Here is a 15,458-nt window from a genome sequence, read left to right on the forward strand (position 1 = left end):
CTCGGAGGAAGGGGAATTTGCTCTTCTTTTGAAAAAGTGGGTGCCACTGGCCGTTTGACCAGCGGCGGAACAGAAAGAAACATAAACTGAAGATTTTCCACCAGGCCCTCCTCTGGGGGAAGGAGTGGCGCTGTCTTCGCCAGCTCCTGAAGAGCAGTTCCCCACATCTCCGAATTGCCCGTGTCAGGGCCGCTTAGTCGACTTCCTTGAGGACTTCGCAGCCGGGAGTGACACGGGGGGCGCCACTCTCCTGCGCGGGGCTCGACGCGCCGGCCTCGAAGAACTCTCAGCACGGGGTGGAGCTGGTGTGGAGGACGCAGGGGGGCGCCCACGGCGACGAGCAGGCTGAGGCGCTGCCCGCGACGGAATGGTGGCAACCGGAGGCACACGTCGGGGCAAGATGTGTTGGATGGCCTCAGTCTGCTTTTGCACCGCCGAGAACTGCTGGGCAAAGTCCTCGACAGTGTCGCCGAACAGGCCTACCTGGGAGATGGGAGCATCGGGAAAGCGGGCCTTGTCCATGTCCCTCATCTCAGCCAGGTTCAGCCAGAGATGCCGCTCCTGGACCACCAGCGTGGACATCGCCTTCCCGAGGGACCGCACCGTGACCTTCGTCGCCCGTAAGGCGAAGTCAGTGAAAGGGGCCGTCCACGACTTCGTCACCTCTTCATGCACCTCCGGGAAGAAAGGCACCGGAGCAGAACGAGGTTGTGAGCCGCGTCCCGGGCCGAGAAACCAATCATCCAGCCGCGAGGGCTCGGGACTGGGCGGTGTAGTCACCTCCAGCCCGATACTCACGGCTGCCCGGGCAAGCATGGCCGACAACTCCAAGTCAGATTCGGCAGCAGCGACAACACCCGAGGGGGGCAGCCCCGCCAAATCCTCATCCTCAGAGGTCGATAACCCATCCCCCGATGCAGCGATCGACATCTGATCTTCGGGCGGCGCACCGAAAGACACGCTGGGACCGCCGTGAGACGGCCCAGCAGAATCAATCGGCAGCTGCACGGGACAGGCGCTGCGGGAGGAGTGAGAGGTCCGTGGGGCATGGCCCGGCGGAGAAGCTCTCACTGTAACCCTCAGATTTCCCAGAGCGCCAGCCGGCGGTCCTCTGCTCGAGCCAGAGAAACCGGGACGGGTGGCGACAGAGGGGTCTGCTGCACTCCCCTTGAGGAGTGAGAGACGCGATCGCAGCGCTGCCATGTTCATACGCCCACAGTAGATGCATGAATCATCCACGAGCGCAGCCTCAGCGTGTTGGACGCCCAGACACTGCAGACAACGCTCGTGACCGTCCACCGAAGACAGGAAACGACCGCATCCAGAAGGACACGGACGAAACAGCATCTTGAAAAAGACGCGAATCGCCCGTGATTTGCTCTTTTAGAAAACTGTCTCTTTTAGCCGAAGCGCCCAGGGGAATCGCCGTCACAGGGACACCGCTGTACCGCGCCGTCACACCGACCAGGAACAGCTTCTTTAAAACAAAGATGAATGGCTTTGTAGTGACTGCTCTCATCAACTACTCGGCTCCGAAGCAAAAATCTAATGAGTGGATGCACCTGTCGCCCTATTTATACCCGTGGCACGGGGAGTGGCTCAGGTGTGTTAATCCACTAGCCAATTTTTTTATTGGCGTTTTCTCTTAAATTCAGAGATGATTGGCCTCCCAAGTGAGACCCCATATGTCGTTCGACATAACTCGTAGTGACCGACAGATAGGGAACGTAATCTATATATTGATATTTCCCTATACACAGTGTTACAAATTATATTATTAGTATGCTATGGCAACTTATGATTTTACATTCTTTAAGTCATCAAAATAAGTTGAAAATTTTTATGAAATTCAACATGTTTTTTAGATTGGTTTAATGTAATTTAAGTTGAAATTACTTGGAAAAAAGTAAGGCAGCAACTGAAGCTGAAATGTGTGGACATTTTACAGTCTGAGCATAGACTTTTTCTAGCAACAAAAAGTGTCTCTGAAAAATGCAAAATATGCATTATTCTAGCTTAGGGTGAAGTCATTAGGCTATATATGTACATAAACAAGTAGTTGTGAATAATATGGTAAGATTTAGTGAAACACTACATCAGTGGTGTCCTGTATGTGCAGTCACAAAAAAAAAAAAACCTTTTCATCAGTCCATCAGTTCATCATTCAGGTTCTTCAGTGCATGCAAGCCTTAAAAGCTGTCACAATATATAGTAGGGCCTATTTCTTCATCAGGGGCTAAGATGGCCAAAACTGTACAGTGTGCAGTGTTAAGTTGTAAACATAGTGTTGATAATTAATGACGCATTATTAACTCTCTGATCAACAACACAACACTTTTCAATATATTCAGGTCCCTTTCTAAGCATATGGGTGATCCTTAGTGACATAGAAATTGGCCAATTAACACAAGACTCTGCAACTAAATTCCATACTCTTTTTTTATTATTCAGTTTACTCAGCTCATCTTTTCCCTCTCTTTTTCTCTCACAAGGTTTCACAAATCTAGATAGTGTTCTTTGAATACAGAAGCAATCTTGCATAACCTTGGTCCATACTTTGGATTATCTGTCTAACCATCATCTAATCAATGACAATGAGGCAGGAGAAACCTCATGACTCTTTTGAACAAGGAGCATCACTGCCCTACAAAGGCAAAAGAACTGAACTGAGTGTGAAAATAAGAAAAATTACTTTAAAGTTTTTCCAGGGAAATTAATTGTAAGTAGGACACTGGAAATTTAACAATAAGATGTTTTAGTAATGAAAATTATCTACATAAAAAATTTAGGCCTCAGGCGTGAGACAGAAATGTTTTGCCTCTTAACATTGTGAAGCCTTGTCCGGCCGGAGCGATGAGACAAAAACATAAAACCCATTATAAACGTGATATAAATATGATTTCTAGTCATGTTTTCATATGGAAGGCAAAAACAAAGTAGTGTACGCCTTGAGTGAGCAGAGGACGGAGGCCTAGAGTGAGCCGTGGTCTATAGTGAACCACCGCCAGCTTGAGTGAGCAGAAGCGAGCGGCTTGAGAATGGTGCGGCTGTGCTCTTCGGATACACACTGGGCAGGGGTTTGGTAGTCTGGCAGCATTGGTACTCATTCCCCAAAAGCGTTTTCGATGCAGCTCGAGTTCCTGAAGAGGAACGTCTCTAGGTTACATATGTAACCCTAGTTCCTCGAGGGAACGAGACGCTGCGTCTCGAGGCCATACCCCCGGCACCCCTGCCGGCGCTTGCTGGTACTCGAAGCTGAACAACAACACCCGCTAAACTGCATCAAATTGCTTGAAAGATCAGAGACCAATTTTTTAAATAACTCCAACTGAATTTGTCTGAAAGAAGAAAGTCATATACACCTAGGATGACTTCAGGGTGAGTAATTTTTGGCTTAATTTAAATTTTTGGCTGAACTAATCCTTTAATGGACAGTAAAAAAGGCAGATCACTGTATAACTCCAAACTGCCACCGTAACTTCATTTTGATGCAGTTAAATAAAGGCAGAACACCATAACTCAATTTGAGCGTTCCAAACAAAGTGAAAGAGCAACTGATGTTATAAAGTGTTCTGCCTTGGTTTCTCCAGGGCTTTTCAAAGTTACGGTTGATATGACCCATCATTTTCTCAGAAAAACAATGAAATTGACTCAAGATACTTATGCACAAGATAAAGGATGTCCCAAAATATCAATAACTCAATTTTGACAAAAATCTAAGTTACAGACGTTTGCCTCTGCACAGCAGATCTGTTCTGACCAGGCTCTCAAAGAGAGGGGGAAAGTGGAGGCAATAGAAGCCTCGTCAAAACGTTTGGCTCCAGGGAGCCAGGTCAAGCACCCATGTCTGCAATGTTCCATCAGGGAGCACCTGTATCTGTTGGGGACCCAAAGAGAAGCAAGTAGAGACAGAAAAACCCTCAAGCTTCCCAGTAGGAGCACAGTTTCACAACCCAGACAGCAGACGACTCCGATCCGGATCCGTTTTCAAACCTGGAGTTTAGGACAGGAGAAGACGTCAAGACGGTCGAGGAAAATACAGACTGCTCGCTGTTATCCTCAAAAACCTCACCAAGGTATGACACACCGTGTGAACAAACTGTTTTACTAATAAATCAATGTCATATTATGCAGTGTAACTTACTCGATAACTTAAAGGTTTGGTGTTTATTGATCCTTAGATCTGTGTCAGACTGTATTGTTGGCGAACACTAAGGCCTATGTTATCAGAGGACTTGCTTACATGAAGAAAACTTCCAGAGGTCTGCAATTATACATAATTAACAAATGTTTAACTTAATTACTTAATTTAAGCTTAAGTTCTTTTAACTCTTTCTTTTTTTTTTTTTTAAGATTGCTGTGTGGTAATTATAGTGAGCTAGCAACGTTTAAGTGCTAACTCTAAAATAGGATTAACGTTAGTTCACTTCTGAATTAAAATTTCCTTATTTTTGAGGAAAACATTCCAGAGTTTTTCTCTATAGTGGACTTAAGTGGGGTTCAATAGGGGAAAGATCCAAATTGCAGCTCCAGTGCAGTTTCAAAGGGCTGTACACGATCAGCCGAGGAAATGCTTGAATTTTTGATCTGTTTCCAACGGAACTGCACAGAGTACACGTGTGCATTGCAGAGCTATGCAAGACAAGTGTTTGAGGACAAACCCAAATAATTGTCAATCCTTTTTTTTTTTAGGAAATGACCGATCGTTTCGCTAGATAAGACCCTTCTTACTCATCTGGGATTATGTTTTGAAGATGCAATTTGGACCCCACTGAAGTCCACTATAAAGAGAGAAATCCTGGAATGTTTTCCTCAAAAACCTTAATTTATTTTTGACTGAAGAAAGAAAGACAACAAATAAAGGGAGTAAATTATGAGTAAATTGATTTAGAAGTGAGCTAATCCTTTAAGACTGCTTGCATTTATTTGATCAAATATAAAGTTAAAAGTAATATTGTGAAATATTATTACAATGTTAAATAATTATTTTCTGTTTGAATGTATTTTAAGATGTAGTTTATTCCTGTAAATTTTCAGCATCATTACTGCAGTCTTCAGAGCATGATCCTTCAGAAATTATTCCAAAATGCAGGTTGAGTGCTGGATTTATTTTGGTACTCAGTTATCAGTAATGGTTCTTATAAAAAAAAAAAAAAAGTTTTTTCTGCTTAAAATTTCCTGGATACATTTTTATGATTCTTTGGTGAACAGAAAGTTCAAAAGAACATAATTTATTTGAAATATATTTTTGCAACATTATAAATGTTTTACTTCTATCAATTTAATGGCTATATGCTGAATGAAAACAGTCATTTCTATTTAATAACACACATATCAAACATTTTTTCATCTTGAGCAGCAAATCATCATATTAGAATGATTTCTGAAGATCATGTGACACTGAAGACTGGAGAAATTATGCTGAAAATACAGATTTGATCACAGAAATAAATAACATTTCACAATATATTCACAAAGAAAATAAATATTTTAACTGATGATAAGTCTTTAAAATGTTTCATTAAAATATTATTTATTTATGTGATGGAAAAGCTGAATAAGTAATTTTTTATTCATCAATAAATCCTAAAACAAGTATCACATGCCCCCCCCCCCCAAAAATTGAATTGAAAAAATTAAATAAAAAAATAAGCAGCACAAATGCTTAATAATAATAATAATAAGCAGCACAACGTTTCCAACACCGAGCTTTGATCAATAAATAATATTTTGAAGTATGTTAAGATAGAAAACCATTATTTGAAATGTGAAATTTTTGAACTATTACAGTTGATCAGATAAATGCTGGCTTGATGAGCAAGAGACATATTTCAAAAATATTAAAAATAGTAATGTGTCCAAACTGTTGACAGTACCCTTATTAAGCAGACAGAACGTTCTCAGGGGCATCCTGAATGATAGAAACAGAGAGGGACATGTATTACATTATATTGTTTGGTATGTTTTAATTTTTATATTTATAAAATCTTTGCCAAAAGATGCTTTTATTTCTGCTAACAGTATGCTCCGTTTTTGAGTAAATGTATTGAGAAATTGTCCAGCAACACTATATAACAATCTGTTTCAATTTCAGGTTCCAGAGCAGGGACTGTCAAATAGTAAGGTGTCCCCCCTTTTTTCTATTTCAGTGGAGGTTAAGTTATTAAAACTATTTGAATGCTACAATGTATAATTGAGTATTGATAATATTGAGTGCCTGCTAATGTTACAACTAGTGCTGTTCAAAGCATAATGTCTGTTAGGACCGATTGTGGTTTGCAGCTTTCTGGAAAAATGCTCCTTTAAATAACTTCACACTCAGCATCCTGAACTATATACGGGTGCATCTCAATAAATTAGAATGTCATGGAAAAGTTCATTTATTTCAGTAATTCAACTCAAATTGTGAAACTCGTGTATTAAATAAATTCAGTGCACACAGACTGAAGTAGTTTAAGTCTTTGGTTCTTTTAATTGTGATGATTTTGGCTCAAATTTGACAAAAACCCACCAATTCACCTCAACAAATTAAAATACTTCATAAAAAAAAAATTTAGTGAATTGTTGGCCTTCTGGAAAGTATGTTCATTTACTGTAGATGTACTAAATACTTGGTAGGGGCTCCTTTTGCTTTAATTACTGCCTCAGTTCGGCGTGGCATGAAGATGATCAGTTTGTGGCACTGCTAAGGTGGTCTGGAAGCCCAGGTTTCTTTGACAGTGGGCTTCAGCTCATCTGCTTTGGTCTCTTGTTTCTCATCTTCTTCTTGACAATAGCCCATAGATTCTCTCTGGGGTTCAGGTCTGGTGAGTTTGCTGGCCAGTCAAGCACACCGACACCTTGGTCATTTAACCAACTTTTGGTGCTTTTGGCAGTGTGTGCAGGTGCCGAATCCTGCTAGAAAATGAAATCAGCATCTTCAAAAAGCTGGTCAGCAGAAGGAAGCATGAAGTTCTCCAAAATTTCTTGGTAAACGGTTGCAGTGACTTTGGTTTCCAAAAAACACAATGGACCAACACCAGCAGATGACATTGCACCCCATATCATCACAGAATGTGGATACTTAACACTGGACTTCAAGCGACTTGGGCTTTGAGCTTCTCCATCCTTTCTCCAGACTCAAGGACATTGGTTTCCAAATTAAATAAAAAAAAATTGCTCTCATCTGAAAAGAGGACTTTGGACCAATGAGCAACAGTCCAGTTCTTCTTATCCTTAGCCCAGGTAAGACGCCTCTGACGTTGACTGTGGTTCAGGAGTGGCTTAACAAGAGGAATACAATCGGTTGGTTGTGCATCTTGTTCTTCCACACTTTTTCGTTCCACTCAACTTTCTGTTAACATGCTTGGATACAGCACTCTGTGAATAGCCAGCTTATTGACAATGAATGTTTGTGGCTTACCTTGTGAAGGGTGTCAATAATTGTTTTCTGGACAACTGTGAGATCAGCAGTCTTCCCCATGATTGTGTAGCCTAGTGAACCAAACTGAGAGACCATTTTGAAAGCTCAGGAAACCTTTGCAGGTGTTTTGAGTTGATTAGCTGATTGGCATGTCACCATATTCTAATTTGTTTGATAGTGAATTGGTGAGTTTTTGTTAAATGTTAACCAAAATCATCACAATTAAAATAACCAAAGACTTAAACTACTTCAGTTTGTGTGCACTGAATTTATTTAATACACAATTTTTTTCAAATTTGAGTTAAATTACTGAAATAAATGAACTTTTCCGTGACATTCTAGTTTATTGAGATGTACCTGTACCTGTTATGACAGTCATAGTCCTAAATCAGTGCTATAATAAGTCTGTGTGTCATTTTGGCACAATCTACTTTTCATCTCAAGTCAGTGGATAAAGGAAGTGTATGTGTGACACTGTCACGTGCACTAATTTCCACAATGGAGCTTGTTAATAAACTGAGACTCTTAAACATAAGTCTTAAATCTTGCCTTCCTTGCTTTCTAATACTAAATTAAACTCATACATTCATAAAATATGTATAATATGAAATTAGTTGTGTATTTTTTTTATTATATAAAACTGGTGACAGCTTTCCCCTTGCTTTTCTTCTTTGTTGTCAGTTATTATAAATAAGTTCAATTTACACTGAACTTCAAATTCAAAAAGTTGTCACCCCCTTAATGCATTGTGTTTCATTCTGGAGCATCAGTGAATGTTTCAACCTTCTGTAATAGTAGTGTTTGATTCCCTCAGTTGTCCTCTGTGTGAAAAGATGGATCTCAAAATCATTGAACTCTTGGAAAGAGTTCAAATACACAAATGCTGAAAAACCACAGAATTTGTGGGAGCTGAAGGGTTTTTCTGAAGAACAGCAGGCAGTTAAATGGTTCGGGACCAATAAGGGACTCATGAACTACTATCACTTAAAAAAAAAAAAAAAAACCCACTGTGAATCATTCAGCTAACAACACAGTATTAAGTACCAAGTCTATGTAAACTATTGAACGGGGTCATTTTTATAAAGTAAACTATTTTCTCTTGTGGACAATATATTTTATGTGAAATATCTGATTCAGGCTAGTACTAAATAAAAAAATAAGATTTTGTATGATCCCTCTTTTGTCAAAAATGTTCAACATTTTGTAGATTCTGCAAGGTGTATGTAAACTTTTGACCTTAAATGTGTGTGTATACAGTATGTGTGTGTGTACTGTATGTACAGTATGCACGCATACGTGTGTGTGTGTGAGTGCGAGTGTGTGTGTGTGTATGGCAATAACATTTTTGTCCATATGTCATGTTTTTTTTTTTGCTTTGTTTTTTAGAGACAAATGAAAAGGAGGGAACTGTCTTTAAGCTGTGGAGTCAGACGTAGGGCTCACATTTATCTCAAAAACAGCATTGCAGAGGACTACTAGAACCAACTCAAGCACACAATGGTGACACATTTATAAGAACATTTCCCTGTGATATAAACATTTCCCTGTGGTAATTATTCAGATTATTCTCTTTTTCATTGTGTAGCACTGGTTTAAAGGGTTTGTTCACCCAAAAATTTAAATTCTGTCATTAATTACTCATTCTCATGTCGTTCTAAACCTGTAAGGTCTCCTTATTCATCTTCGGAACACAAATTAAGATATTTTTGAAGAATTCCGAGACCTCTCTGACCCTTCAGCTGACACATAATAGCATGCGCTGCTCATGTTCAGTCAAGTCAAATGTGTGTAAATAGTTAAATAGTGTCTGTACATTTATTTGCAAACAAGTCAACGATATCGCTGTAGATGAAGTGACCCCAACTAAGCAATCCAGAGGCGACAACGGCAAGGAACCGAAACTCCATCGGTGACAGAATGGAGAAAAAAACCTTGGGAGAAACCAGGCTCAGTTGGGGGGCCAGTTCTCCTCTGACCAGACGAAACCAGTAGTTCAATTCCAGGCTGCAGCAAAGTCAGATTGTCCACGAAAATCATCTGTTTCCTGTGGTCTTGTCCTGATGGTCATCTGAGACAAGGTCTATACAGGGGATCTGTATCTGGGGCTCTAGTTGTCCTGGTCTCCACTGTCTTTCAGGGCTGTATAGGTCCTTTCTAGGTGCTGATCCACCATCTGGTCTGGATACGTACTGCATCCGGGTGACTGCAGTGACCCTCTGATCTGGATACAGACTGGATCTGGTGGCTACGGTGACCTCGGAATAAGAGAGAAACAGACTAATATTAGCGTAGGTGTATATATATATATATATATATATATATATATATATATATATATATATATATATATATATATATATATATATTCAGATCTTCCAGATTTGGCCCAGATGAGTTTTGTTGTCTGGGAAGGATCCCCTAGTCTAAGGGTATTTTTGGGGCCTGGAGAAGTTTTGTCATGCCCTGACATTTGTGCTTTTTTCAGTTTCTTATAAATATCTAAATGGGTAAAGACTAATCTCACTGTAATCAGCACAAACTGGGCTATAATAATATGTGTAATGCATGTATGTACATGATTGTGTTTTTGAGAAAAAAAATATTATGCGTGGTTAGTGAAAAACTAAAAATGTTAAAACGCTTGAATAAGGCAAAAAAACACATAAAGAACAATGGTTCCCGGGATCTTTGAGAACTGGAGCTTGTAGCCTAGAATTTTTCTTTCTAAATGATGTGAAAATCATCTTGTTTACTCACTCACAGAAAACAATATATTGATTTAAATTTTCTAAGACACTTTTTGTTGGTAAAAGTCATATGCGAGTAGGCGTCAACTACCATGAATATCATTGTGATTTACACCTGAGAAGACAAAGGGTCGCATAATGAGCTGCATAATGAGCCATTCAGTCATCTGTGCCACTGTGAGTGAGGAGTTACAAGAGAGAATGTGAGAACAAAATAAATCTATATAATTTTATGTTTGTAGTTTATTAAGAATATATTTAATTATCCCACAACATAATTTAATATCCACTTGGGGGAGCAGTTAAACCGTTTATTAGAAACAATCAAAGCTGACTTTCAAACAAATTGTTTGGCATGCTTACTCCAGTCACACAATCCTTCAGAAATCCTTTTAACAATCTTATTTTCTACAAAAAAAAAAAAAAATAAACATTTGTTGTTATTATTATCATCATTATTATTAATGTTGAAAAGAGCTGAGAATATTATTCTGGGTTTTTAGGGGGAATAAATTGAAAGAAAAGCATTGTTTTTACATTTGTTACAGTTATCTATTTGTTACATTTATTTACATCAAGCTTTTTAAGGGTATAGTGTTGTATATTGTTATTGAAACTTCATAATGTTTCACTTGATTATACATTTAGTCAGGAATTATAGTTTGGAAAAAGTCTAACTAGTAAAACGTTTACACGTTATGTGAAAACTAGTACAAGTATATAAATAAATAAAAAGAGACTTACTCATGTTTATGATCTCTGCTGAATAAAGTGCTTCATTCTTTTTTTCTGAGGAAATCCATTTCTCAAATCCTCAACCACATCACATCTTTTTGGGGTGAATTATGTGTTATTCCTCTCATCGCGAAGCAAACAGTAAAATAAAAAAACAGTCTGGCTGCTTTTTCTTCTGTTATGGGCGTATTCAAGCCGCGCGCTTCAGTTTGAATCTGAATAGCGCGTTCAGCGCGGGGGCGTGGTCACATTAGATATAATGAAGGGAGACATGAAAAACAGACATTCGGTTTAGTTTAAAAATAGACATGTCAAGCTTTCTATAGATATCTCTCTCATGTATTTTCGTTGAGTATTCACGGAGTTACAGTTCATTTAAATGACGTGTTTGTAAAAGAAGATCAGCGCAGACAAAGGCTGCAGACAGCGCACCTTGTTTGTTATCTTTATTTTATAAGTGCACAAAGTTTTGTTGTTATTATGTCTGTATCCAAAAAAAAGTAGACCCTTTACAGATTCGATTGATGTATTGCTCTTATCTGTACGATTAAAACTGAAAGTGTAATTTAAGTTCTTCTCGGGGTTATCAGGAGAAAATGACTCAAAACGCGTATCCGCGTTAATCGACTTGAGAGGGTTAAGTGGGATCGGTTTGCAGTTGGTGTTTCAAAGCTTTACTCCAATCTAACTCAAGGTGAACCCATGTAACTGTCTTCCACAAATGCCCTACTGTCAACATCCTTACTTCAAGCAACAGTAAATCATTTACCCACATATACGTGAACACATTCGCACATTCGATGCAGGCAGTTCGGAAGAGACCGCTCACTCTTAGAGTTTATGAAAAAAATTATCTTTAGCTATAGTTAAGGATATTTACAAATTAATTTAATATAAAGATAAAAAAGGGGGGAAGGGGGGAGTAAGAGGATATGATGATGATATTTATTGCTTGACCAAATTTAAGTATTTGCTCAGGTCACCTGAGCCTGAGTCAGGTTGTTGCTGGGAAGGACTTCATCTGTCAGCTTAGAATGTGATTCATTTGTAATGAATAATGTGTGTTTCTACCTAAGTAAGTTTGAGCTGTATTTGTTGTTCATTTTTAGGTCGTTAGTCAAATAACTCTAAGGGCACAGCACCCATGCAGGTTCTCACTGCTAAGCCATTAGTTAATTTATCTGGGCTCCACTAGCCCAGAAACACATTTAAGTCAATCAGAATCAGAATCAGAATCAGAATGAGCTTTATTGCCAGGTATGTTTACACATACGAGGAATTTGTTTTCGTGACAGAAGCTCCGCAGTACAACAGAATGACAGCGACAGAACATAAAACACATAATAAAAGAATATAAAAATACAAAAAATACAAATAAGTAGATAAGGAATGACAATATACAAATTTACAATTGTAGGCAGGTATATTACAAAAATGCAGTTATGTATGTACATGTATATTATGTGCAAAATGTAAGTGTATACTAAGTATGTGTGTTAGATAAATTAAGTGTATGTGTATATAAATATAAAGTGTAGTGTGTTCAGTGTGTTCAGTGTGTATCAGCTGTTCATAAGATGGATTGCCTGAGGGAAGAAACTGTTCCTGTGTCTGGTCGTTCTGGTGCTCAGTGCTCTGTAGCGTCGACCAGATGGCAACAGATGGCAACAGTCAAGTCTTCAGTTTAACAGTATCTGGTGAACTGATCAGGTACACACAGCAATAGTCCACTAGTGTTAAGTCATTCAGCAAAGCAGGCCCAGGCTCACATAGATAACAAACACACGATCTCATGGCTGTCCGTAGCAGCAGCATATGTCTTGGCAGTAGATCTGCTTATACAGGGGATTTTATCATTTTATCTCTCTCCTGCCTTGGGGATGCTTTCAAGCACATTAATGCATGTCAGCAGTTTGTTTTCATGCTGTCAACAGCATATACTGTACATCTTAGCTGTTGTTTATCTTCTCATTCCAGCTTTGTTGGTGGGTTATTTATATATGTTATTTGTGCAGAAACAGTATGTCTTAAATACTCACAGCACCATATCGGCTTATGCATTGGCAGTAGCAAGTTCAATAGCAGCAATAACCTACAAATACAGCAGTAACCATCAGCAGCAGCATAGCAGACCTATTCCTCCACCAAGACCTTCACATTGTTCATTATAATGCATAAAGTGAACACAAGATTTTATTTGCTGAGGAGTTCCTGTATCTCAAACAGTAACTACATGAAAGTATGGCATTAGCGAGTCAAAGGTCATGCATTCGGTTCTCAGGGAAGGCACAACCTCATAAAGCATAGGTTGAACACAATGCAAATGACTTGCTGTATTTTCCTAGTCTGATGACCCTAAATTGAATATGAATGATGGGAACACTTTATCAATGTATACATATTTACTGTATAGCACTTGTTTAATGTAAAAGACACTGATACTAATGAGTTTTACACAATCAGGATCATTAATCATTATTTTTCCATAGGCAAAGCATGATGATAAGTGTTTAATTGGCTTATTTTCGCTCTTCACATCACCAGACAACATTACGCAATAGCGTATATAGAAGTGGCAGCCAATGAACATGAGGATGACCTGCACCATACATAATTAAAACATGTTTAAATGTACAGCAGGGGTGGGGAACATTGATCATGGAGGGCCTGTGTCCTGCAGAGTTTTTCAGAGGGCTGAAGTTAAACTCTGCAGGAAAGTGGCACTCCAGGATCAACTGTTCCCCACCCCTGGTGTACACCATTCAGATGACTCTTCACAAAACATTATTTATTTATTGTAAAGCTTTTTAAATCAGCATCAAACTGCCAAATGTACCAATAAGAAACAGAGATAATGCTTAAAAAAGCCTTTTAATTGCAATCTGAGCTTTCTGTATTTGAACATAAATTGGAGACTGTTACATCTCTGGCATGTAGACAATGCCTTTTTTAGTATATCAAAAGCACCTTTCCATCTTCCACAAAAGAATAACACAAAACCCCAACTTGATGCATATATTCTTAACCCTTTTCTAGTTGACATGATTTCAGTAGAAAATTATGACTACCACTCAATACAGTATCCACGTATGAATTATTACAGTTCTTAATGAGACATGGAATGATAGTAACAAAAAAGGCCTGAAAGAAAAACAAGAGACCACCTGTCCACTGTAACATCTCTGAGTGTTGCTGAGATATATATGTGATGTCTATGAATGATAAAAGATCGCTTAAGAGTAGCTGATTTAATGGCAAACAAACTAGTGAGAGCAATTAGTTTGTTCACCTACCGTGGTAAACATAATAACACCTGGTTTGAAAAATATATATATATTAGTGGTGGGCCGTTATCGGCGTTAACGTGCTGCGTTAACGTTAGACTCTTATCGGGCAATAAAAAAAAAATAGCGCTGTTAATCTATTCTCAAAGTTGGGTTGGGAGCTGGGTCTAGACTAAGCAAGCTATGATGACTTTCACCTTGATATTTTATATAACCGACTGGCTGAGGCCATCCTAAAAAGATGCTCAGGACAGTTGACGGGCCACTGCTGCGCATCGTCACGAAAGCTTATCTTTTTCACGTGTTTTTAAGCCTTACCGCTTGTCAATTTAAACATTAAAGCATCCAAAAACACAAGACGCGGAAAAGCTGAACAGTGTAGCTGGTTACTCGCGTGCTGTGTTCGGTGCGCACGAGAGAGAGAGCCGCGTATAACAGACAGCAACACTGAACCGAGCTTTCTTCTGCGATGTTCTCCTAGAAGTCCCTCCTGCACCTGAACGAACAAATACAAATCGCAGTTTGAACAAACAAAAAGATGTGAAAGAGCCCAATTCAGTACTCGCGGTGTTCTGGTGTTCAGGGCTCGCGCAGAGAAAGACGTCTCAAAACACTTGAACATCGAATTTGCTTATTTTTGCTCTTGTGCCGACAAATACATACAAAATATGTCAAAATATCCACCTTGGAAATTATGCTCGAAAAAACCTTCAGTTATTTCTTAAGTGAAAGTAAACAGTTGAGGAAAAAAATGGGATGTGTATTTTATATTGGATGCGTTCATCGTCTCTTAAAGTGACCGCGCCTAATTTAGCTACTGACTGCTGTAATGTTAATCCAAGAAAATGAAAATGAAAATCACTCACTGCTCTTGACTGAATTACTTTCTAGTTTTAACAGTCAAAACAAAAATTATTCAGACACCAGATATAATTTTTGATATATATAGCAAAACTGTAATAATGTGAGAAATGTTGAAGGTGTCTGAATAAATGTAGGTTTAATTGTATATTTCATTTTTTACATTGAAGACTATCCAGTGCTATTTTACATTTAATTATTTGGTTTCTGTACCTGGACACCTACAAACTTGAAAAAAACTTAAACATTGTGTAAATAGCACAAATAAATAAAAATAAACGAACATACAAATTAAACAACTTCAAACAGGTCCCACTTTTTCAAGCACTTTGTGATGCATTTTGGAAACAGGAGATGAGCCCTTTTTCTAATGCACCACCTGGCTTGATAAACCCCTTCTCAAAGACTTACTGTTTTTCAATTTTATTT

General features: G+C 38.8%; 1 protein-coding gene and 1 long non-coding RNA gene across 2 annotated transcripts in view; one reads left to right on the forward strand and one right to left on the reverse strand.

Annotated features, from left to right (window-relative positions):
* LOC132152750 (vertebrate ancient opsin-like) overlaps positions 1–15,458 on the reverse strand; it is a 405,745-nt gene that overhangs the window by 171,626 nt on the left and 218,661 nt on the right. The window lies entirely within an intron of this gene.
* On the forward strand, positions 3,983–9,069 carry LOC132152395 (uncharacterized). Its single transcript, XR_009436501.1, has 4 exons — positions 3,983–4,076; positions 4,182–4,262; positions 6,095–6,124; positions 8,789–9,069. It is a non-coding gene; the product is annotated as an uncharacterized LOC132152395 (long non-coding RNA).

Source organism: Carassius carassius, chromosome 11, assembly GCF_963082965.1.
Source record: "Carassius carassius chromosome 11, fCarCar2.1, whole genome shotgun sequence".
Classification (NCBI taxonomy): Eukaryota; Metazoa; Chordata; class Actinopteri; order Cypriniformes; family Cyprinidae; genus Carassius; species Carassius carassius.